This window comes from Microcaecilia unicolor, chromosome 2, assembly GCF_901765095.1.
Source record: "Microcaecilia unicolor chromosome 2, aMicUni1.1, whole genome shotgun sequence".
Lineage (NCBI taxonomy): Eukaryota > Metazoa > Chordata > Amphibia > Gymnophiona > Siphonopidae > Microcaecilia > Microcaecilia unicolor.
In genome coordinates, this window is record NC_044032.1 from 514,119,119 (window position 1) to 514,143,050 (window position 23,932).

At 45.8% G+C, this 23,932-nt stretch overlaps 1 protein-coding gene across 2 annotated transcripts in view; it reads right to left on the minus strand.

Annotated features, from left to right (window-relative positions):
* Positions 1 to 9,563, minus strand: part of LCORL (ligand dependent nuclear receptor corepressor like) — a 286,137-nt gene extending 276,574 nt beyond the window's left edge. For both annotated transcript variants that reach the window (XM_030191226.1, XM_030191230.1), the window contains exon 1: positions 9,510 to 9,563. The gene's annotated coding sequence lies outside the window, so the exon portion shown is untranslated. The remainder of the gene's footprint in view (positions 1 to 9,509) is intronic.
* Between the last annotated feature and the right edge of the window lie 14,369 nt (positions 9,564 to 23,932).

Genomic DNA, 23,932 nt, shown 5'->3' on the forward strand with positions numbered 1-23,932 from the left:
TAGACGCACTCATAGCTTTAAGCATTAGGGAGTTCAGCAGGAGGATTGTGCTTGGCGCATGTGCAGAAGAGTTCAGCAGGTAAGCTCAGCTTCTGTGCGCATTTGACTGGTAAAACCTGAACATGAAGCACACATTGGTGTCTGTTTTCTGCAGCCAAAATGGGAAAATTAGGTTCTTACCTTGGTAATTTTCTTTCCTTTAGTCATAGCAGATGAATCCATTACGAGTGGGTTGTGTCCAACCAGCAGGGGGAGATAGAGAGCACTGAAAAACCATAGTGCCTCATGGCCAGCTAGCGCCATCTGCCTCTTCAGTATTTGAAGCTTCCAAAGCAGTGTTACACCGCAAAGCATAATAACATGAAAATTCCTCACAGTGGATGAACGCCCCAAAACTGGAGCTATAAGTCAAAGAAGGGAATGAACTCATCCTCATGTAACTGAACAGAAATCCTGAAGACTGTTTTCCAACTTCTCCCAATGAGGGAACATATCTACAGGAAAAACTGAACATAAAATTAGCATAATGAACCATAGAGGGAGGGCTCATGGATTCATCTGCTATGACTAAAGGAAAGAAAATTACCAAGGTAAGAACCTAATTTTCCCTTCCTTGTCATCAAGCAGATGAATCCATTATGAGTGGGATGTATCAAAGCAATCCCTACATAGGGTGGGAACAAGCCACACCACGCGAGAGCACTTGTGCTCCAAAATGCGCGTCTCTCCTGGCAGCCACATCCAGCCTGTAATGTCGGGCAAACGAGAGCTTAGAAGCCCAAGCGGCTGCACTACATACAGTATCTCTTGAAGAGAGAGTGCTCCAGTTTCAGCCCAAGAAGAGGAAATCGCTCTTGTGGAATGTGCCTTAAAGGCTTCAGGCGGAGGCCGACCAGATAGCAGATATGCTGAAAAGATAGCTTCTTTGAGCCAACGAGCTATAGTGGCCTTAAAAGCTGGAGACCCTCTGCGCGGACCTGACAAAAGAACAAAAAAATGGTCAGATGTCCTGAAGGCATTTGACATGCGCAGATATTGCAACAGAGCCCTTCGCACATCCAGAATGTGCAACTGCCCATAGGCTTCTGGAAACTCCTCTAGAAAAGGAGGGCAGGAAAATAGGCTGGTTTAGGTGAAATGCTGAAACCACCTTAGGCATGAAGGAAAGCACCGTACGTACCATTACTCCGGACTCTGAGAATTGCAGAAATGGGTCTCGACAGGACAGCGCCTGGAGCTCAGATACCCGTCTCGCCAATGTCACGGCCACCAAAACAACCGTCTTTAAGGTCACATCCTTCTCAGAAGCTCGCCTAAGCGGCTCGAAGGGCGAACACTGAAGGGCCTTTAAAACCAGCCCCAGGTTCCAGGCCGGACACGGAGCCGCACGGGAGGATGGAGCCGAAGCACCCCTCTAAGAAACCGTGTCACATTCGGGCAAGCAGGCAGAGACCTTCCCTCGAAAACATGCTAAGGCTGCCACTTGAACACGCAGGGAATTATAGGCCAAGCCTTTTTGTAAACCATCTTGCAAAAAGTCAAGTATCGGCGAGACAGAAGCCCGCATGGGTGTGATCGCTTTAGAAGCACACCAAGCCTCAAATTGGCGCCAAATCCTGGCATAAGCCACGGAAGTGGAACGCTTGCGGGCCTGAAGGAGAGTGGAAATGACTTTACTGGAATATCCCTTGTCTCTCAATTGCGCCCTCTCAATAGCCATGCCATAAGACCAAAGCGGCAGGCGTCCTCCATGGTCACAGGGCCCTGTGACAACAGGTTCGGTACCAGAGGTAAAGGCAGGGGATCCTCTACCAGCATCTGCCGGAGGTCCGCATACCACGGCCTCCTGGGCCAATCCGGGGCAATGAGAACCACCTCTCCTTGGTGTAGCCGAATCCGCAGGAGTACTCGCCCTATCAAGGGCCAAGGAGGGAACACATACAGGAGGCCCTGAGGCCAGGGTTGAGCCAAGGCATCCAACCCTGCCGAGCGAGGATCTCTCCGTCTGCTGTAGAAGCAAAGGACTTTGGCATTTGTGCTTGATGCCATAAGATCCATTACGGGCTTTCCCCATTTGGCACATATCTTCAGGAATACTTCCATCTGCAAGTTCCCTTTCCGCTGGGTCGATTTGATTCCTGCTCAGATAATCGGCTTGCACGTTGCTCTGACCTGCAATATGAGCTGCTGACAGAAACTGCAGATGAAGCTCAGCCCAGTGGCAAATCTGCACGCTAGTGCTATGCACTGAGTGCCTCCTTGGCGATTTATGTAGGCCACTGCTGTCATGTTGTCCGACAGAACTCTGACAGCCAATCCTTCCAGGGTCAATTGAAAGGCCAGAAGCGCCTGGAAAATCGCTTTCAACTCCAAGCGATTGATGGACCACTCTGATTCCTCGGGTGTCCAAAGACCCTGGGCATGCCTTCCTCGGCAATGTGCACCCCAGCCCTTCAGGCTGGCATCTGTTACCACCAGGCACCAATCGGGGAGCGCTAGCGGCATTCCTCGCTGCAGCATGCTGAGAGCCACCACTTCATACTGAGCCGGACCGCAGGGAGCAATGCGAGTCTGCATTGATAATCCTGAGATATTGGAGACCACCGTTGAAGCATGGAGCACTGCAGAGGTCTCAGGTGTGCTCTCGCCCAAGGCACTAGTTCCATAGTGGCCATCATCGACCCCAACAGCTGGACAATGTCCCAAGCTCGTGGGCGAGGCATCCTCAGGAGCAGACGGACCTGGTTCTGAAGCTTGCACAGCCTTTGCTCGGGGAGGAAGGCCATCCCCGAGGCTGTGTCGAACCGGACTCCCAAATATTCTAGAGATTGAAAGAGGGTCAGGTGACTTTTGGCTATATTGACGACCCAGCCCAGAGATTGCAGTACTGAGACCACTCTGGCTGTAACCTGATGACTCTTTTCTGTAGAGTCTACTCTGATGAGCCAGTCGTCGAGGTACGGGTGAACCCGGATACCTTCTCGCCTGAGAAAAGCTGCTACTACCACCATTACCTTGGAAAAGGTTCAGGGAGCTGTGGCAAGGCCAAAAGGCAAGGCCCGAAACTGGAAATGTTTTCCCATCACAGCAAAACGCAGAAACCTCTGGTGCAGGGGCCAAATTGGGATGTGCAAGTAAGCTTCTTTCAGGTCCAGAGACGTGAGAAACTCTCCTGGCTGTACCACCACTATGACAGAGCGCAGGGTTTCCATGTGAAAATGCCGAACGTTCAGAGACTTGTTGACTTGTTTTAAGTCTAGGATAGGCCGAAAAGACCCTCCTTTTCATGACACCACGAAGTAAATGGAGTAATGGCCAGAGCCGCATTCGTCAGGAGGCACGGGGGAAACCGCCCCAATATGAATCAAGTCTTGCAAGGTCTCCTCTATCGCCACCCGTTTGGCAGCAGAACCGCATCGGGACTCCACAAGCACGTCTCTTATCGGGGCATTGAATTCTATTCTGTAGCCTTCTCTGGTCAGGTCCAAGACCCACTGATCTGAGGTAATCTTGGCCCACTCCTCGAGAAAGAAGGAAAGTCGTCCTCCTATCACAGGAATCGAGGAGGGGGCCGGCGCACCATCATTGAGAGGGTCGCCCATGAACTCCAGGTCTTGAGCCTGCTGCTGCAGAACGTTTGTCCGAGCGAAAGGAGTTCCTCTGCTGAAAACGGGCACGCGAAGTGAACCCAGCAGAACGCCCCGGGCGGTACCTTCTAGCTTCACGGAAGTAAGGTCTGTAAGAGGAGGGAACCGCCTGACCCTTGGAAGAAGGCCGCGGCCTATCCTCAGGTAAGCGCTGGGGTTTGGCATCCCCCAGGCCTTTCACAATTTTCTCCAACTCCTCACCAAACAGGAGAAGGCCTTGAAAGGGCAACTTCACCAACCTTTGCTTAGAGGCCATGTCAGCTGCCCAATGCTGTAGCCACAGAAGGCGGCGAGCCACCACCACTACAGCCATCTGTTTAGTCGAAGCTCTGACCAGATCATAAAGGGCACCAGCCAAAAATGACAAGGCCGACTCCATCCGTGGTGGCACCTCCGTAAGGGGCTCCGCTCCATCTCCGGGCTGTTCCACTGTCTGTTGTAACCAAGCGAGGCAGGCTCGGGCAGCGTAGCAGCTGCATGCAGATGCCCGTAAGGATAGGCCTGAAATTTCAAAGGACCGTTTTATAGCTGCCTCCAGGCGACAGTCCTGCATGTACTTCAGGGCAACTCCTCCTTCCACTGGGAGGGTAGTTTTCTTTGTCACAGCCGTGACTAGGGCATCCACTTTAGGCAATGCTAGGCACGCCAAATGCTCCTCACTTAGAGGGTATAATTACCCCATAGCCCTGGCGACTTTCAAAGGTCCCTCGGGGTCAGCCCATTGAGCCGTGATAAGCTCTTGGATGGAGTCATGCAAAGGAAAGGCTCGAGCAGGCTTCTTAGTACTTGCCATCCTCAGATTACCAGAGGAGGTCTCAGTACTCCCAGGGTCTTGTATAGAGAGGACCTGCAAGGCATCAGTAATAAGTGCTGACAGCTCATCGCGGTGGAAAATCCTCACCGCGGAAGGATCATCTGGATCCGGTGGCAATCCTGCACCTTCTTCTGGCTCTCCAGACCACGAAGGCCTGCCAGACCCCTCAGAGTCCTCACATCCCGACCAAAGGGGGGTGGGGGAAGGGGGTGCACCACCCTTCTGCGCTTGTCTTGCAGCCATCTGTCAGGGGAAAACGCGCCTGACGGTAATCCAAGGCCAGACTCCACTGGAGGGGATACTGAAAGCAGGGCCGCAGAGAACCCCTGCGGAAGAGCTCTTTTTAACATGTATGCATTATGCAGCAATAAAACAAATTCAGGGGAAAATGGCTCACCCTGGCCTCCCGGTTCCAAGTCCGGGGGAAACAGATCTTTTATTAGCCTCTACACAAGGCGCCACTCCAGGCTCAAACCTCTCCGCCTCAGCAGGGGTCACGCCATGCTGTTCCAAAATGGCACCCGCTGCCAGCTCCACAGAGCGGGAAGGAACATCGCTCGCCATGCTCGGGCCGGCTCTACCGTCTGAAAGCACGCCTTACAGAGCCCCGCTGCACATTTGCGCTTGCCACAAACCTAACAGCGCTTTACTTTCTCAGCAGCCATCACCGAAAGCGGCGGAAATTCAAAATGGTGGATTAGCGCCAAAATCGTCCTGAACGCGGGCCCTCCCCGGAGGAGCTACAAATTGCTCTTACCTCACCAGACCGAGTCCCCAAGCTCCGGTCACGCTGCACAATCAGAAGAAAACCTCTTTTCTGGGATCGCAGCGCCAAAGCACGATGCGACTTTTTTTTTTTTTTTTTTTTTTTTTAACGCCTTGAGGAAAGTTTGAGGCTACAGCGAAAGAGGCAAATTTCCAACTCCAGAGGATCAGTAGCGTGGGAAAGGCAGGGAAAGGGCGAACCTATGTGCCTGCATCCACAGCGTGGGCAAAGACAGGGACACAGAGCTTGCCTATTTGTCTACTTCCACATCGGGGGCCGGGTAAGACAGGGAAAGGGCTAACCTATTTGCCTTTAAAGTGGGCACCACCAGCCACAACACCCCTGCTACAACTGGCAAAAGCACAGGAGCCACCCCAGGCAGATTTTCTGAAGGAGCTTGAACAAGCTGCAACCACCCTGCTGGGGAGATAGAGTATATTGAAGAGGGAGATGGAGCTAGCTGGCCATGAGGCACTATGGTTTTTCAGTGCTATCTCCCCCTGCTGGTTGATGGACACAACCCACTCGTAATGGATTCATCTGCTTGATGACAAGGAAAAAAGCATTTTAATTTTTTTTCTGGATGCTTATGTTTAGATGCAAGTAGACTCCAATCTGTGCTTTGTTTTTTTAAGAATGGTCGCTTTAAATTTAGACACAGGACAAGAATGCCAATGGGTGCTTCACATTTGGGTCTGCTGTTTCTTACAAGCAGTGCTCAAGGGCTTGTACGGGCTTTCCTTCTGCTTCCAAAAGCAAATCAAAACTGGTAGATTTTACTGAAAGAAATGTGAATATGGGAAATCCTCTCTTCCTACACCCTAACGCCTGCTCAGACCCGGCGTTATTTTTTACGCTCGTAAGACACCTTTGTTTTGGGCGCTCTTTTCAGATCATTGGGGAGGAATACAAAATTACTTCATTTATATAAGCTTGACTACATTTACATGCTATCTGTGCTAAGGTCTGGCGCACTTGTTGCTTGCTGCACTACACCCCTCTGATCATTCTGCACTGGTAAATAAAGGCACTAGTACGGCACCAAGGGCCTCTAGCACCCACATTTACTTTTAATCGTCGGCACCTTAGTGGAGCCAGTTCTTCAGAAGGGGGCTACATGGCAGACCTAGTTTAAAAATAATAATTTAAAAAAATCCTCCTCCTGTTGGACTAAGAATATTTTTTAAGTATCAAGCTTCAAGTTTGAGGGTTTACTATCCTGCCCATCGCAAATTACATCTAGATGGGTTTATATACTAAAAAACTAGAGAAACTAAGAGATCAGGATAGAAAACAGGATCAACAGGATAGAAAGGGAAGTACAAAAGGAGGGGATATGCTGTTATCAGGACTTCTGCACTAATGGTCTCAGTTATGCCAATTCTGTTTTTGGCACATATGAGGCTAACTGCACCAAATTTATTTGGGTATCTGAGACCATCATACAGCAAATGTCATTTCAGAACTGAAGACCCTTTCACCAAAACTTGTACAATGGGGTCAGTCCTTGTCTTGCCAGTGTCATCTTCCTGATGCCATTTTGTAATAACAATACTTATTTTCATAGTGCTACTGGACCTACATAGTGCTACACAGTAGTGGTAAGTATTTAGATACACTATGTCCCTATTCTGACGACCTTACAATCTAAGTGGGTATCTAAAGCAATGGAATAAAGTGACCTGCCTAATGTTACAAGGAGTGTCGGAATCAGAAACAGAACCCTGGCTCCCCTGATCCTCAGCCCTTTGTCAGCCACATTATCAACTTCCTCTCCCACGATTCCTGGGGGGGGGGGGGGAGAGGATTTGCTCTTTGGGGCAGATTGGCCCGAATTTTCATCAACAGCTGGATTACTAAAACTGTCCCTTTCTTTCCTATGTTTCTCTGTATCCAATAAGGAAGACTACAGTAATTTTTGTATAGTTTGTTGTGTAAAGAAATAATTTTTTATTGTTCTGTCCTTTTATATTTTGTATGTGATTTGTTCCCTGCTTAGACTTTTATAGATATAGCGGATTATAAATAAAGTTTTCTTATTATTTTGGGAGCCCTGTAATGTCAAGACCTTGGAGACATCTATGCACAGTGGAGCAGTGCAGATTATGGTCTGGCCCGAGGTACTTATAACAGATGGTGAGAGCATCTATGATGAGCATTTTCCACCTACAGGTGCACCATTACAACTTTTTGACATCTACCACCAAGAAAAGAGAAAAGGGAAGGATCACAGGCCATCACCAGGTTGAAAAAAATATTTTAAATCAAGGCAAACTTTCCTGTTGTAATACAGTATGCGAGAATTGGTAACTGCATTCAAGAACAAGCATGGACAAAAAAATAAATAAAACACGAGAACTCAAAAGCTAATTTAGGGCCCCTTTTTACTAAACCACAGTAGCGATTCCCGTGTGGCAAATACAACACGGTTCGAATATATTTGCCACACCGGGAATCACTAACACAGTTTAGTAAAAAGAGGTCCTTAGTGTCTGTACTTTTAAAATGACATCACACACTTGTGCAGCCATGTCATCCTGCTTGTCAACCAAGAACCTATTTGTCTTCAAAGAAATGATGGGCAAATGACAACTAAAACTGACAACCGGAATGGGGGGGGAGGGAATTTTTTTTTTTAAGAAATTTAACTGAAATGCATGCGGTATGTAAGATACTATCTAGAAACCGTCCAAGCTTATTATAGGGAACCTTTTACTAAGCTGCGTCAAGCACTAATAAACGCTTAATAAAGGAAAAATGGCCTAATGCAGGAAACAGTAAAAACAATTCTGAGTTAGTTTAGATATCTGTGTGTTTTGTTTTTTTTTTTTGGGGGGGGGGGGGGGGGGGGGGGGGGGATTGGATAGGTCAGGCGCCGAGAACTGAAGTGCTATTCAGCTAACGCACCGACATCACTGGCGCTAACTGGTTAGCATGTCCATAACGAGGGTACCCTTAGTGCCTCCTACATAGGAGAGGATAAGTGCTCCCGCATTATTATTATTATTATTTTTTTTTTTTTTTTAAATAAAACCACACACTATTAGTACACAATCAAGCTCATTTTCAAAGCACTTAGCCTCCCAAAGTTCCATAGAAACCTATGGAACTTAGCCTCCCAAAGTGCTTTGAAAATATGCCTCAATATGTGGCAAAACAGCAAAGATGACACAGGGATGAGTGGACAACATTCTAATCAGTGCAAACAGAGATTATTCTGGACTCGACACAGTTGTGTTTCTGCTGGATAGGCCTGCATCAGGAGTCTCACATATTTCAAATAAGGTCATCCACTGTGTAGAGTCCAGAATAACCTATATAATAATTTGTACCTCAAGGTTCTCTGGCTGGCTGGGTTCATAACATCTTGGTGACGTCAGCTCGCCTCCAGCATTCCCGTAACCTCTCATTGTCCTGCCCTCGCGTAAAGACGAAATGACATCAGAGGAGAGCGGGACACATAGGGAACGCTGGAGGCGACGCAAGCCCAGTCTGCCTGCCGCCGCTCAGATGGAGAGGAGGGCAGAGGAGAATCGCATGACACGGAGAGGAGGGCAGGGCAGAGGAGGATCGCTGCAAATGGAGGGGAGGGCAGGGGAGAGAGAAGAAACCGCTTTGACGAGAGCCTTAAAAACAATCGGCCATTACACGATAGCCTTGCTAGTGCCAGTTTCATTTTTTTGAGAAACGGGGCTTTTTTACAAGTCTACAATAAACTGTTTTCACTGATTAGAATATTGTCCGCTCATCCTTGTGTCATCTTCGCTGTTTTGCCACATATTGTGTATTTTGCGGAGACTGGTTTCTTCTGTGTATACATCAACATTAGCACATAGCCAGAAACGCAACTAGAAAAATGCCTCTTTTACGGCCATGCTGGAAATTAGCTTAGAGAGCAGGAAAGACCCACATTAGGATGCACTAAGCCCATTTACTAGTGTGGCTTAGTAAAAGGGACCCAATAAGCAATAAAATTGTGAGTCCTCACTTTTATCTGCAGTAGCTCCCAGAAAAGGACATGCTTGCTTTTTCCTTAAAACCTTTATCAACATCATTTCCAGGAATTGCTATTTCTATGCTCTTGCCCGTTTTCTTCTATTATTTCTTGCCTATACAATAGTTTGCATTTCTTTTTAATTATGCACTGAATTTAGACTGGTTTAGCTTTCTTTTTTCCTTTAATTGCAAGATTACAAAATATTATATTCTTTGTTAAACTGTCCTTTGTTTAAAAAAATATATACATTTCAAACTAAGCATTCAAGAAAGTAAATACACATACCGTCAAATAAACTGAGGTCTCTACGTAATCCTGGTCCATAAAGCCCTTCTAAAATACTTTCAAAACCTGCAAATAAAGAAATTTCATTTTAATTATGAATTATTTTAAGAACTGAAATAATTTTGAACTATTACTTTTTGAGGCTAGTCTAATAAATTATGTTCCAATAACCTCCTCAGTCTTATTCTTAAACTCATAACTCATCTAACAAAGCCCAATTAATAGTGGATAATGATACAAAATACATGCAATGCAAACACTCAAAATAGGCAAAACCCTACTGCACAAGAAGTACCACAAAGCAGCAGAGGGATAACAAACCTTCAGAAAGAGCTAGGGTCACACACTTACTGTAACAAATGAGAATGAAAATTTAAACCAGTTATTCAATTTATTAATACCTGTTAATTTCCTTTCCTTGAATCCTACTAGACCAACCCAGATGATGAGTTGTGTCCCCCTACCAGCAGATGGAGACAGAAAATCCACAGACTTCTAGTGACATCACCAGCATAAGGGCTGGAACACTAATGAAACCTTCTGTATGCAACTTACACATTCATCAAATCAAACATCCAGTAGGGAACCACTGCTGAATAAATTATAGCTCTTTGGGTTATATGCCACTAAGCTGATGAGAAAGAGCAGTCCCCCAAGGCCGAAGTTGTCCAGAGCAGAAACAGGCAGATATGAATACATTTCACCTTTGTTTTCACCCTACTAGACCAGTCCAGAAAAAAACGTGAGGTACAAAAACAGTATATCTTGTATGTCATACCACACAAGGCTCCTTCAGTCATAGCTCTGCGGCCAGGACATCAATCTTGTAATGTTTCATAAAGGAATGATCACCATCATATGTCTTCCGCAGTCACCATCAGAGCCTTATCCAAGGAGGTCATTATGCCTGTGTTGAATGAGCCCACAGGCCAAGCAGCACAGTCGTACAACAAAAAATGTAAGCGACTCAATGACAGCTTTAATCCACCTTACAATAGAAGACTTTGAAGGCACCTCCCCTTTGTATGGGCCTTGAAACACCACAAAGTCTATGGAAAGGGTTAGTCACATCCAGAAAATGCAGGACTCTACAAACTGTACCTCCAGCTTATGGAGCTTCCCAGACAAATCTAAAAAGTCCCTAGCCATGAAGGCCTGAAGCAATACCACCTGATTTGCATGAAATGAAGAAATGACCTTCAGCAAGAACAGGACTGTGCAAAGAGATACCAAAAGCATAGATATGGCTCTGCCCAGTTCGAAGCCTGCAGATCAGAAATTCAGAATAACAAATCATGACCACAGTCTTTAGAGTTAGATCCTTTAGAAAAGTGTGCTTCAGAGGCTTGAATAGCAGGCCTACCAAAGCACTAACCACCAAAACCAGGTTCCACTGCAGAAGAACTGCCAAAAGTGAGTGTCAAAATGTGTTTTGTACCCTGTAAAAAGGGATAATCAGGGTAAGAAACTAAGGAAACTAGGGGAAGAACTGATGAAACAGAATTCTGGAGTAAGATAACTCACATTATCCCCTGTATTCTATAAATGGTACCTAGATTCCACACTGAGATATGCATGTATCTTAATTGGCAAAACAAGATTATCAGCATTTTAACAGCACTTAAGCAATAACAAGCACTAATTGGATATCCAATATACACTGCTGTAAATACCAAAGAAACTCTGAGGGAGTATTCGTTATCAAGTATGTAGGACATTAGTCTAATACATAATGAGATCTAGCAAATTCCTTTAAGTATCGCTGAACCACAGAAATTGAAGGGTTCTTAAACTGTTTTCATATTTTGTTTGACACTACCTCCTCCTTATCCAATTCAGCACTTTGAATATAGTCTAAAATATCTAAATTTGATTGTAATAGCCCTTTCCTTGCCTTCCATATATCTTATCCTTAAAATATGAATCTAAGTCTTCAGCTGATAGTGTTAATTCATTTGTTAAAAGTAACTCGTTCGACCTTGATTATTTGCTCACTAACACGTATAGCTTCTTTAAAATCAGGAACTGCCTTACCTATGTATATTGTAAAATAATCCACCTTGGCTTGTTTTACTTTCCCCTTAATTTTGTATTTTTCTAGTCCAAAGAGGTTAATTTATAAAAAGATTTTTTTCTGCCACAATTTCCTATCAGGCAGCTAACCATTGAAATAATCTCCTATATCTGATTAGGACAGAAATGAACTACGGCTGTTTGCGTAAAATGTAAAAACCTATCTGTTTAAGAAGTACTTAGGGATGTAGTTAAATATAATAGTTCTTTTATTAATTCTTCATGCTAAAATGTTTCCTGCATATGCACAGCTTCTCACTTTGTAAGCCACACCGAACCAGAAATGGAACGTGCAAAATATCAATGTTACTATGTAATGTAAATCTTGCCGCAGAAACATGAAAGGGTTGCTACTTGGACCTTGAGGGAGCCAAGGGCCAGACCAATAGTCCAACCCTGCATACAGAAAGTCCAAAATGGAGACCACGTCAGCATGGCAAGGAGGTAAATCATGCTCAGTGCACCATGCTACAAAAAAACTGGCCAAACCCACACATAAGCTAAGAACTCTCCTCAGACTACTGCATGATATCTCACTGGATGAACATTCTGTCAGCTGGTCTGGATCAATTTCCATGCCCTGCTCCTGGTGACACCCAAGGCTCAATCCTTGGCCCAATCCTATTCAATCTTTCTTGTATTTCCCTCCTAATACTATTTCCTTGGCTTTACCATCTTCACCGATACCATCTTCACCGATCCCCTCTCCTTCTATGATGACCATTTCTACTGATATAGGCAAAATAGCTGATCAAGCTCATTATGTGATAGCCAAGCTTAGTACCATAAAAATTCAAGGCTATCATTTTCCATTCACCTTCAACTGTATACCACCCCCTCCTGTATACATAAAACCCTCCACTTCCACTTGTAAAGATATTGGATGTAATCTTTGACCATGCACCGTCTTTTCAAGCTCTAATCTCTGCTGTTGTCTCAAAAACAGGGGTTTTCAACCCAGTCAAGTTTCGAGGACATCCATAACGAATATACATAAAATTTGCATGCACATCTTCATGCACATTCATTGTGAATATCCTGAAAACCAGACAGGTTTACAGTGTACTGAGGACTACGTTGCAAACCCAAGCTCTAGAAGATACTACACTCTACAGAAGATACAGTCAGTATAGTCCCAGCTTGAGATCTCCTCTCTTTGCATACTCATCTTGATTACTATAAAACCACAGTAGAGAGAATTGTAAAAGCAAAGTTACTCGCTGTTCTGCAAGGACAGCAGGCCAAGTATTCTCAAGCTGGGTGACATCATCTGATGAAGCCTGGTGTGGACACGGACTAAGAACATGCACTTGTGTCTTCCCACCCGATGCACAAGCATGAGCTCCTCAGTCATTTTAATAAAGCTAAATACAACTCCAAAGGGAGGTAGGAGGGTATGTGAGAGGGGATCAGTATCTTTGCTTTCTCCGAGGACAAGCAGGCAATTGTATCATCACAGCTGGGAATCCTTAGCTACCAGGCTCACCAAAAACAATGATGCTAGAATAGAAACTTGAACTGTTGAGGCCTGAAAGTCAATTAACTTGAAGCTAATAACATACTAGTTGTGAAGGTGCAGCCTGGAACTAAAGAAAACGGGGTCTAAGGGGGTGGAGCTGGATTCTTGTCACTGAACTAATTCTTCAGGACTTCCTGCCCGAATCAACTGTCACATCAGGTATCTTCTCAAGGCAGTAATGAGATGTGAATGCGTGGCCAGATGACCAAATCACTGCTTTGAAATCACCTCTATGAAAGCTGACCTCAAGTGAGTTACCAACGTAGTCACAATTCTGACATTAGGATCCTTGAAATGACCCTCCAGAGTCAGCCCAGAGCATAAATAAAGGAGATGCAATCTGCAAGCAGCTAGCCAATTAGAAATTGTGCTTTTGCTGATGGCTACCCCATTTGGTTTGGATCAAAAGACACAAAAATCTGGGTGGACAATCTATGGGCTTTAGTCTGCTCCAGATAGAAGGCTAATGTCATGGTTGTGGCCGTGCCCTTAAACTAGGGTTATCATATGTCCGGATTTACCCGGACATGTCCTCTTTTTGAGGACATGTCCGGGCAACTGGGCGGGTTTTGCCAATCTGCCCGTTTGTTTGTATTTCTGGACAAACGGGCAGGCTGGTGGGCGGGCCATCCTATAGGACGGCCTGCCTGCCCATTTGTCCAGAAATACGGACAAACAGGCAGATTGCTAGCCTCCCCTCCACTTAGTTATTACTGCCCTGGTGGTCTAGTGACTTCTTCCGCCTTCGGGGCAGGAAAGAGCCCCCTCTTTCCTGCCCGGAGCGCTGCCCTGCATGCATCCTTCCTGTTGGTGATCTTGGTGCCGATTCAAAATGGCCGCTGAGAGTTGAAGTGACCTCGCGAGACTTCAACTCTCGGTGGCCATTTTGAATCGGCGCCAAGATCACCAACAGGAAGGATACATGCAGGGCAGCGCTCCGGGCAGGAAAGAGGGGGCTCTTTCCTGCCCCGAAGAGGTCCTAGACCACCAGGGCAGTAGTAAGTTAAGGAGAGGGGGGTGACGGGGAGAGGGAAATGTGATGGGGGCGGAGCAAAATATAGTAACCCTAGTTCAGACCTACTGTTTCTCTGCATCTAGCTCTGTGACCTCTCCAGTCTGCCTTTTTCCCTATTGTTGTTCTTCCTGTTAGCCAAGCCTCACTTTGGTGTCCCTGAAGCCAAGCTTCGCTTTGGTCTCCCTGCTTCTGCTTCATTTCCTAATTGTGACATCATCAGCCTACTCCTTTGTAAGGACCTAGGGAGCTTTCCTACGTTGCCTTTGCAAGAGGTCTCAATCTTGTATTACTGGTTTAGATCATTTCCCTGCTTGGCTTTCTTCCTGCGAATCTTGCTCCTGAAGGTCTGTTCTGTGTTTCTTTTGAGTCTTATGTTTCAATGCTTTGCTTTGTTTCTGTGTGTTTGCTTTTGTACCTTGATCCTAAAAGCCTGGCTCTGAGCCACACACCCTGCCCTTGGTGTCTGTATCTGTTTGACTCTACCCTTGCCTCCTGTTTTTAGTCTAGCCCTGCTTTTGACTAGCACATTGCTTCTTTGTTTGTTTGTCTTCCCTTAGTCTGCTTAATCCTTTGCCTGCTATGTTTGCTTCCGGGCTCTTGAGCTCTGTTTCTACCAAGTTCTGCTCCTGCTCTGTGTTTGAGCTAGTTCTGTACCAGTTTCCTGCCAAGCCAAGTCCCTTTCAGTATCCTGTTCCAGCCCAGCCCGTTCCTGAATCTTGTTCCAGCCCATTCCAGAACCCTGAATCCTGTTCCAGCCCAGCCTGTTTGAGAATCCTACTACTACTACTTAACACTTCTATAGCGCTACAAGGCATACGCAGCGCTGTACACCATACACGTAAAGACAGTCCCTGCTCAAAGAGCTTACAATCTAAATAGGACAGAAACAGAACAATTAAGAGGTAAGGGAGTTAAAGAGGTGGGGATAAAAGGTACAGGCAAGTGAGCAGTGATTAGGAGTCAAAAGCAGCGTTAAAGAGGTGGGCTTTTGGCCTGGATTTGAAAATGGGCAAGGACAGGGCTAGACGTACATGCTCAGGAAGTCTATTCCAGGCGTGAGGTTTTTAGTCTCGAGAATCCTGAATCCTGTTCCAGCCCAGCCTGTTCAAGAATCCTGAATCCTGTTCCAGCCCAGCCTGTTCGAGAATCCTGAATCCTGTCCCTGCCTTGTTTATTGTCTTGCTTCTGTTATTCTTGTTGCCTAGCTCCTACCCTGTCTTGCCTGTCTAGTTGTGCTTTATCTTGTCTCTTTCAGTCTAGTCCTGTCCGGCTCCAGTCCTTGCCTTGTCTGGACCCAGTTTTAATCTACTTCCATGTTTTGCCTTGTCTTGCATTTCTGGGTCCCAGTCTTAATCCAGTTCCGAGTCTTGCCATGTCCTATCTGGGTTCCAGTTCTGGCCCTTTGCCTTCTTTTCCTTGCCTCGTCTGGATCCGGTTCTTGTGTTTACTTACTTCTGTCCTGCCTTGTTGAGTCTGTTTATCCTAGTCCAGTCTGTTCTGATTCTTGCCTGTGCCAGCCCCGGTGATTTGTCTGCCAAAGCTCCAGCTTTGGTCCAAGGGCTCACCATTCCTGACAGTTGTGACAGCTAAGGCTTACTTGCAATCTAAGGTATGCAGTACACTTATCAGGATGGGCATTTGGATTTGGGAAAAATGATTGCAGGATATTGACTGATTAAGATGGAACTCTGACACTAGCTACGGAAGGAACTTGGGGTGCATGTGGAGAACATTTGTGATGGAACTTAAGGTGGATCTCCTACTAGAGCCTGAAGCTCACTGACTCTGTGAACTGAAGAGACCACCACCAAAAACACAACTTTCCAGGTCAAATACTTTAGATGACAGGAATCAAGTGGCTCAAAAGGAATTTTCATCAGCTGAGTGAGGGCAACGTTGAGATCCCATGACACAGTTGGAGGTTTGACAGGGGGCTTGTTAAAAACAAACCTTGCCTAATGAGAGGCTGTACCGAGATGGTTTACCCGCACTTAGATGAGCCTTTAGAGAGTTGGTTTTCAAACCAGATTCAGAGGTGGAGGCGGTATCTTGTGTAGGGCAGGTGAGGGGATCTGAGGCCTTACCCTCACAACAGACAGCAAACCTCCTCCATTTACATGAGTAACACCTCTTAATGGAGTCTTTCCTGGAAATCAGCAAGATGCGAGAGATATCCTCTGGCAAATTGAAGAATTCAAATTCTATGCTTTCAACATCCATGCCAAGAGGGCTAGGGATTAGAGGCAGAAGGGATCTCCTGCGCTACGTGATGAGGGTTGGAAAGTATCCCAATCTCCACGGTTCTTCAGAGGTCAACTCCAGAAGAGGAGGAAACCAGATATGCCTCAGCTAGTAAGAGGCAATTAGGATCATAGATTCCTGGTCTTGCTTGAGTTTCAGCAGAGACTTCTCTAAGAGATGTACTGGAGAATTCACATACAAGACTCTTCCCCCAAAATAAGCGATAAGCAACTGACACTAGTCTGCAGTGTGATTGGAGCCTGGAACAGAACTAAAGGATTTTGCATTTGAGATGAATGGCAAAATAAATCCACAGAGGGGCTACCTCACACTGAGAAGATCTTACGGGCTAAGCCCATGTTGAGAGACCACTTGAGTGACTGCAAAACCCTACTCAGTCTGTCTGCCAGGCCATTGTCTTTTGCTGGTAGTATGCGGCTCAGAGGACCAGTCCATGAAGGAGAGCCCACTGCCATTTTGCCACTGACACAAGGGATCCTGTACCCCCATGCTCATTCACATAGAACAGTGCAATCTAAGTTCTGGAGTCAATCTCTGAAAACCTTTAGAGCATTCCAAATAGCCCTCAGCTCAAGGAGGTTGATATGGAGATCTGTTTCCAGCCCAGACCAAGTTCCTTGGGTATGAAGCCCTTCTAGATGAACTCCCGACCCAGACTGGATGCATCTGTTAGCACCATCTGAGGAAGTGGAATTTGGAATAGTAGTCCCACAGTCAAATGTGATCAAACTGTCCATGATTCAAACTCTGGCAGAATCTGGATTACATCCACTACATTCCGCCTCAAACCACTGGAAAGCTAGGGTCCACTGGGCTACTATCAAATGGAGCCGTGCCAAGGAAAGGACATGTACTGTTGAAGCCATGTGGCCCATGAATATTAACATTTGCCGAGCTGTGACCTGCATGGCCAGTGGTGTTAAGGTCTCTACTCTAGCTCATGGAAGAAAAGACAGCCTACAATGTATCGAGCAGGATTCCAATGTACTCCAAATCGTTGGACTGGGAAAAGGTGGGACTTCAAGTAGTTTATGACAACAACTGAATAGTTCAGGTGCGTTGACTTGTCGCTCAATCCTGTGATGTGCTCTTGACCAGTGTTGGTGAAGGTGGACTTATGAAGGCCTACACCATGCAGTTTCAGTGCTGGTAAAATATAATATAAAGAATAACTATAATCCACAGACAATAAAGTGTGGAGACACTTTTTCTTCTGTAAATTGCAAAGAAATAAACAAGGCCATTTGGTGCCCATCACAAAGCAAGTACCCCACCCCTTCCTCTGGCCAGTGAATGAGTCATGCAATTCACTGTTTATGATGAGTGTGTTCAAAGAGGCTAATTGGAGACTTTCAGGCTGCAGAATTAATTACCATGTGAAGGGGGCAAGGCACCTGAGGAGAAAGACAAGATACTGTAGCTTCAGGACTGGAAAGGAGAATGACATATTGAAAGGGTAGGGTCTGTGAGAACAGAATCCTGACTACTTTGAAGTAAGCTAAAGACTTTTATTGAGGATGTGCTTATTTACCAAAGGAATGAGGGTGTACCTTTTAAGGAAATGCAATATTTTTTTAATGTACCTTTTGGCAATGGTAGCAAACAAATGACATACCCTGAATGATATATTCCTGGAAAAAAAAAAAAAACAGTTCTTTGTACTTTGGGCTGAGAAACTCTATACAAATGCCTGATCTGGAAGGCAGGGAGGGTCACTGAAAATCTTCCTCAGTTTCTCTCAACAGACTAAGGAATATACAACCATTTCCATGGCACCTCCCTTATGTTTATGTTCCCTCACTACCCTGTTTCTTATGTGCTGCTCTTAGTTTTTTATTATTTCTTATTTTTCATGTTCTTGGGTAAGAACTCCCATCCATTCACTCAGTCTTCTTGCCACTTTTAGCCCACCCATCCACTCATAATGCCCCATTCAATTACTCAGCCACCTTCTGCATATCAGATCCCTAGTGTCTACTGACTCACTTGTCATCTCTCCATTAATTTACTCATTCACTCCCAGTATGCACACTCGCTCGGCCCTCTTAGTTTTTAAAAACATTTTTGCTTTGTTTAGCTCTGTCTTTTTGTAGCGGCTACTGCTGCTCAACAGGAGAAGCAGCAGTGGCAAAGAAATGAAGATTGGAAGGAGGAGCGGGAGGCACAGTGCCGTGCCAAGGGTCTCTGGTGCCCCCCTGCAGACTATCAGTTGGTGCCCCCCCACGTCTCACTTCTTCATTAGATGTTTCTCCATTGCTACCTGTCTTTCCTTTAGACTGAAAACTACAGGCCCAGCCAGACCTGACAAAAGGGTTTACCACACCCTTCAATGTCAAGCATATACTAGAAGACTGTAAATTAGCTTACACAGGAAAGCAGTTTAAAAAAATAAACACAATTCCTGCTGTTTCTTAACACTGCTCTCCAGAGAAAGCACTGCCTTTATAAAGAGGCTTTTCAGTGGGACTTAGCCTATTAAAAACTATTAGCATAATTAGGGATGGCCAGCCCTTGTAACTGCAGAGACCTAAGCTTTGATTATGCATGTTCCTGTTTTTGTTACAGTGGGGGGGGGGGGGGGGGGGGGGGGGGGGGGTCTCTTCGTCTGACCTCCCTGGCTCACTGGGAGCCCAGTCTCTTGGAGACTGCTATACATTGCAAAATAAGATAGCAGATGTAAATTCTCAAAGTGGACATATTCCAAACACTAAAATGAAAATAAAACGATTTTTTTTCTACCTTTGTTGGCTGGTGACTTTCTTTTTCTGATCATGCTGGCCCAGTATCTGATTCTGTTGCTGGTATCTGTCCTCTTAACTCCGTTTCCAGGGCTTCCTTTCCACTGTATGTATCCCTCATTGATAAGTCTCTGACTCTAAAGTTTAGCAATTTCATTAAAGCAAAATGTATTTTCAAATATCACAAACTCTCCCTATCCAAGCAGAATGTTTTATATAAAAACAAATACACAAAAAAAGCAATCAGATTTTTACTTACCAGCTATTCTACACTGTACGTCAGCTAAACTTCCTCTTTGAAGCTCAGCCAATTAAATGGATTTTAGCTGTAGCTATGATAATTATGTACACATCATTGCAGTCATGCCTTGCCCTCCTCTCAGTGTACATGCTCAAAAAACAAAAACTTTGAACCACTTACAGATAACAATTACACTATTTATTTTTTATTTCTCCCCAGTCTCACTTGCACACCTGCCACCAAACCTGTTCTCTTTAATTTGAATGTTGTTCCAGCTCACCCTGAATGAAAGTTGTTCACACATCAAAGCCATAAATAGCTGCTGGTTGTACTCTTTGAAACAGCTTTAGCAGAGCAGCGTGTCTGTCTCAGCACTGGTGGGCTATCTTCACTTCCTGATGCGGGCAGGGCAGGGGAGAGAGGGGAATCACAACTTCAGGTAAAAGATTTTGCAAGTGAGTGGCGCCCTCTAGAGGTCGGCGCCCCCCTGCGTTGCTTACCTCGCTTACCGTGTCAGCACGGCCCTGGGGAGGCAGGAGGGGAGATGGAGAAGGGCTGGAGAAAGAGAGAAGCTACTGGTGATAAGGATGGGGAGAAAGGGGGGATCCTGGCTGAGATCAGAAAGAGGGAAGACGCTGGAAGGAAGGATGGGGAGAGAAAGAGGGAAAACAGATGGAAGGATGGGGAGAGAAAGAGGGGAGATGGATGAAAGGATGCAGAGAGAAAGGGAAGGGAAGAGACTGGAAGGATGTGGAGAGAGAAGGGACACTGAACAGAAAAGGATAGACAGCTAGAGAGACACATTAGATGGAAGGATCAGGAGAGAGGGAGATGGGTGGAAGGATGGGGAGAGAAAGAGGGAAGACACTGGATGGAAGGGTAGGGAGAAAGAAAGAGGAGACACTGGATGGAAGGATGCAGAAAGAGAGGGGAGACACTGGAAGGATGGGGAGAGAAAGAGGGGAGTTGCTGGATGGAAAAGGGGAGTAGTGAAAGACTGGAGAATAAGAGGAAGGGGCATGGGGAGACAAAGGGTGAGAAAAAGATGAAAAGCCATAGGTAGATGAATTAAAAAGAAGGAAATTAAAGAATGGATAGTAAGAATGAATTAAATCTGGACAGAGAGGCAGAAAAATATTGAAGAAAGCAAAGAAAAAGGAGAGAAAAATGACAAGTGGCTAGGAAACCCTGGCAGAAGAGTTAAGCGAAAACGAAGGAAAGCAGAATCTAGAGACTGGGAGCAACACAATGAGAAAAAGTAAATGGCCATACAACAAAGGTAAAGAAAATAAAATTATTTTTAATTTAGGATAAAGTAATATGGTACCTGTGTTAATAACGTTTCAGAGACCAATACTTCCTTCCTCAGGTCAGGAGAGGATACCATAACAGCATTATACTGACCTGAGGCAGGAGGTTTTAGCCTCTGAAAGCTCATTGAAAAGGCTGCTAGGTTATTAAATTTATTTTCTGAAACCTGATGCACTGAAAAGCAGCACTTTACCCTTGTGTGACAAATGCATCTGATTAGTGTGACTAAATTTTGCTGGGGGAGGGGGTAGAGAGAAAAATTTGTGCCCACCCACTTTAGGTTCAGGCCCATCCAAAATTGGCAGTCTGGCTACGCCACTGGAGTGGGCTACTGTGGGTATAACGATTTTGGCGGAAAATAAGTCGTGCTGCAGAATTTTGGACAGACTGGAGAGGAGAGAGAGATGGCTGAGTGGAAGACCAGTGAGAAGCAAATTGCAATAATCCAAGCCAGAGGTGACAAGGGTTCTGGTCGCATATTCAGAAAGGAAGGGGCGAATTTTGCTAATGTTGTAGATAAAGAAAACAACAGTAGTTCCCCACCATCCCTTTTAATAGGGAGCATTAGTTTTAAAATTAGACTAACAGGATAAAAGAATTGACACTAAGTGTTTTCCTAAAAACAAATTAAATTCTGTAGATTTCTGAATATAGCAAGAAGCCCTGACACTTATATGTTAAAACAAAGCATTAACACCAACCGAACTAGGAACCAGAAAAGTTCATGCTGCATTCAGCTCATTTTGTATTTATTGTTGCCTCTTTTGTCAGGCAGGTTTGTACCTTTTACTGGTAACTATACCTTGTTAAAATTTATTATTTGTGTTTTACCTTCCTCTGCTTGTTCAGAGGCATCTGGTACTGTACCATTAACTTACAAACAAACAAAACAAACCCTTTCTGACTGCAGATAGAGGTAATTTAGGGAAGATTAAGGGGAAACTATTGAATGATTTGTTGCTCAGTCACCAGACTTGTGCAGCTAGTTTTATTTTTTGTTCACAGGGATTTTGCATACTGCTGTTTACATACCAACTTTGGAAGAAGGGAAAATTAGGTTCTTACCTTGGTAATTTTCTTTCCTTTAGTCATAGCAGATGAAGCCATTACGTATGGGTTGTGTCCATCAACCAGCAGGGGGAGATAGAGAGCACTCAACTTTTCACAGTGCCTCATGGCCAGCCAGCTCCACTGCCTCCAGTATTTGAAGCTTCCAAAGCAGTATGGCAAACCGCAATGGGAATAACATGGACTTTCCTCACAGTGAACGATGGCCCCTTAACAAGGGCATGAACTCAAAAGGAGGGCATGAACACATCCTCCTGGAGGGAATAAACTCGTCCTCCTTATTGTATAACTGGAGGGGATACACGCAACCTCCTGGAGGGAATAAACTCATCCTCCAAAACAAACTGGAGGGAATGGACTCATCCTCCTATAAGTGAACATGAATACTGAAGACTGTTTTCCAACTTTCTCCCAAGGAAAGAACATCAGGAAACAAGAACAGAACCTGAAACAGATTCACAGCTTACAATCATACAGGGAGAGCTCATGGCTTCATCTGCTAGGACTAAAGAAAAATTACCAAGGTAAGAACCTAATTTTCCCTTCCTTGTCATCAAGCAGATGAAGCAATTACGTATGGGATGTAACAAAGCAATCCCTATATAGGGTGGGAACCGGTCACACCACGCGCTAGTACTTGTGCTCCAAAACACGCATCCCTCCTAGCAGCCACATCCAGCCTGTAATGTCGGGCAAAAGAGAGCTTAGAAGCCCATGTTGCTGCACTGCATATCTCTTGACGAGAGAGTGCTCCAGTTTCAGCCCAAGAGGAAGAAATCGCTCTGGTAGAATGCGCCTTAAAGGCTACAGGCGGAGACCGGCCGGCAAGCAGATAAGCTGAAAAGATAGTTTCTTTGAGCCAGCGGGCAATAGTGGCTTTAGACGCTGGAGACCCTCTGCGAGGACCTGATAGCAAAACAAACAGATGATCATAGATCCTGAAAGAGATAGTAACTCGCAGATACTGCAGCAGAGTCCTGTGCACATCCAACAGGTGCAACTACCCAAAAGATTCTGGAAACTCCTCCTTATCAAAGGAGGGCAAGAAAATAGGCTGGTTTAGGTGAAACGCTGAAACCACCTTAGGCATGAAGGAAGGCACGGTCCGAACCGTGACCCCGGACTCTGAGAATTACAGAAATGGGTCTCTACAGGACAGCGCCTGGAGCTCTGACACCCATCTCGCCGAAGTAATGGCCACAAGAAAAACGGCCTTTAGTGTCAAATCTTTCTCTGATGCTCGCCGAAGCGGCTCAAAAGGAGAAGCCTGCAGGGCCTTCAAAACTAGCCCCAGGTTCCAAGCTGGACAGGGTGCTCGCACGGAAGGCCGGAGCTGAAGCACCCCACTAAGAAATCGTGCCACATCTGGATGAGCAGCTAAAGACACGCCTTCAACCTTACCACGAAGGGAGACCAACGCTGCCACTTGCACCCGCAAGGAATTATAGGCCAAGCCTATTTGTACACCATCCTGCAAAAAGTCCAGAATCGGCGAGACAGGAGCCCGCATGGGTGTGATCGCTTTTGAAGCACACCAAGACTCAAACTGGCGCCAAATCCTGGCATAAGCCACGGAAGCGGAACACTTGCGGCCCTGCAGGAGAGTGGAAATGACTGTGTTTGAATAGCCTTTGTCCCTCAATTGCGCCCTCTCAAACGCCATGCCATAAGACCAAAGCAGCAGGCGTCCTCCATGGCTACCGGGCCCTGTGACAACAGGTTTGGTATCAGAGGTAAAGGAAGGGGAGCCTCCACTAGCATCTGTCGGAGGTCCACATACCAAGGCCTCCTGGGCCAATCCGGACCACTTCTCCTAGGTGCAGCCGAATCTGCAGGAGCACGCGCCCTATCAAGGGCCACGGAGGGAACACATATAGTAGGCCCGGAGGCCAGGGCTGAGTCAAGGCATCCAACCCTGCCGAGCGAGGATCTCTCAGTCTGCTGAAGAAGCACGGGACTTTGGCATTTGAACTTGTCGCCATAAGATCCATCACGGGCTTGCCCCATTTGGTACATATCTGCAGGAATACTTCGTCTGCTAGTTCCCATTCCGCTGGATCGATCTGATGCCTGCTTAAATAATCGGCTTGCACGTTGCTCTGACCTGCAATGTGAGCTGCCGACAGAAACTGAAGATGCAGCTCGGCCCAGTGGCAAACCTGTTCGACCTGTGCGGCCAGTGCTCTGCACTGAGTG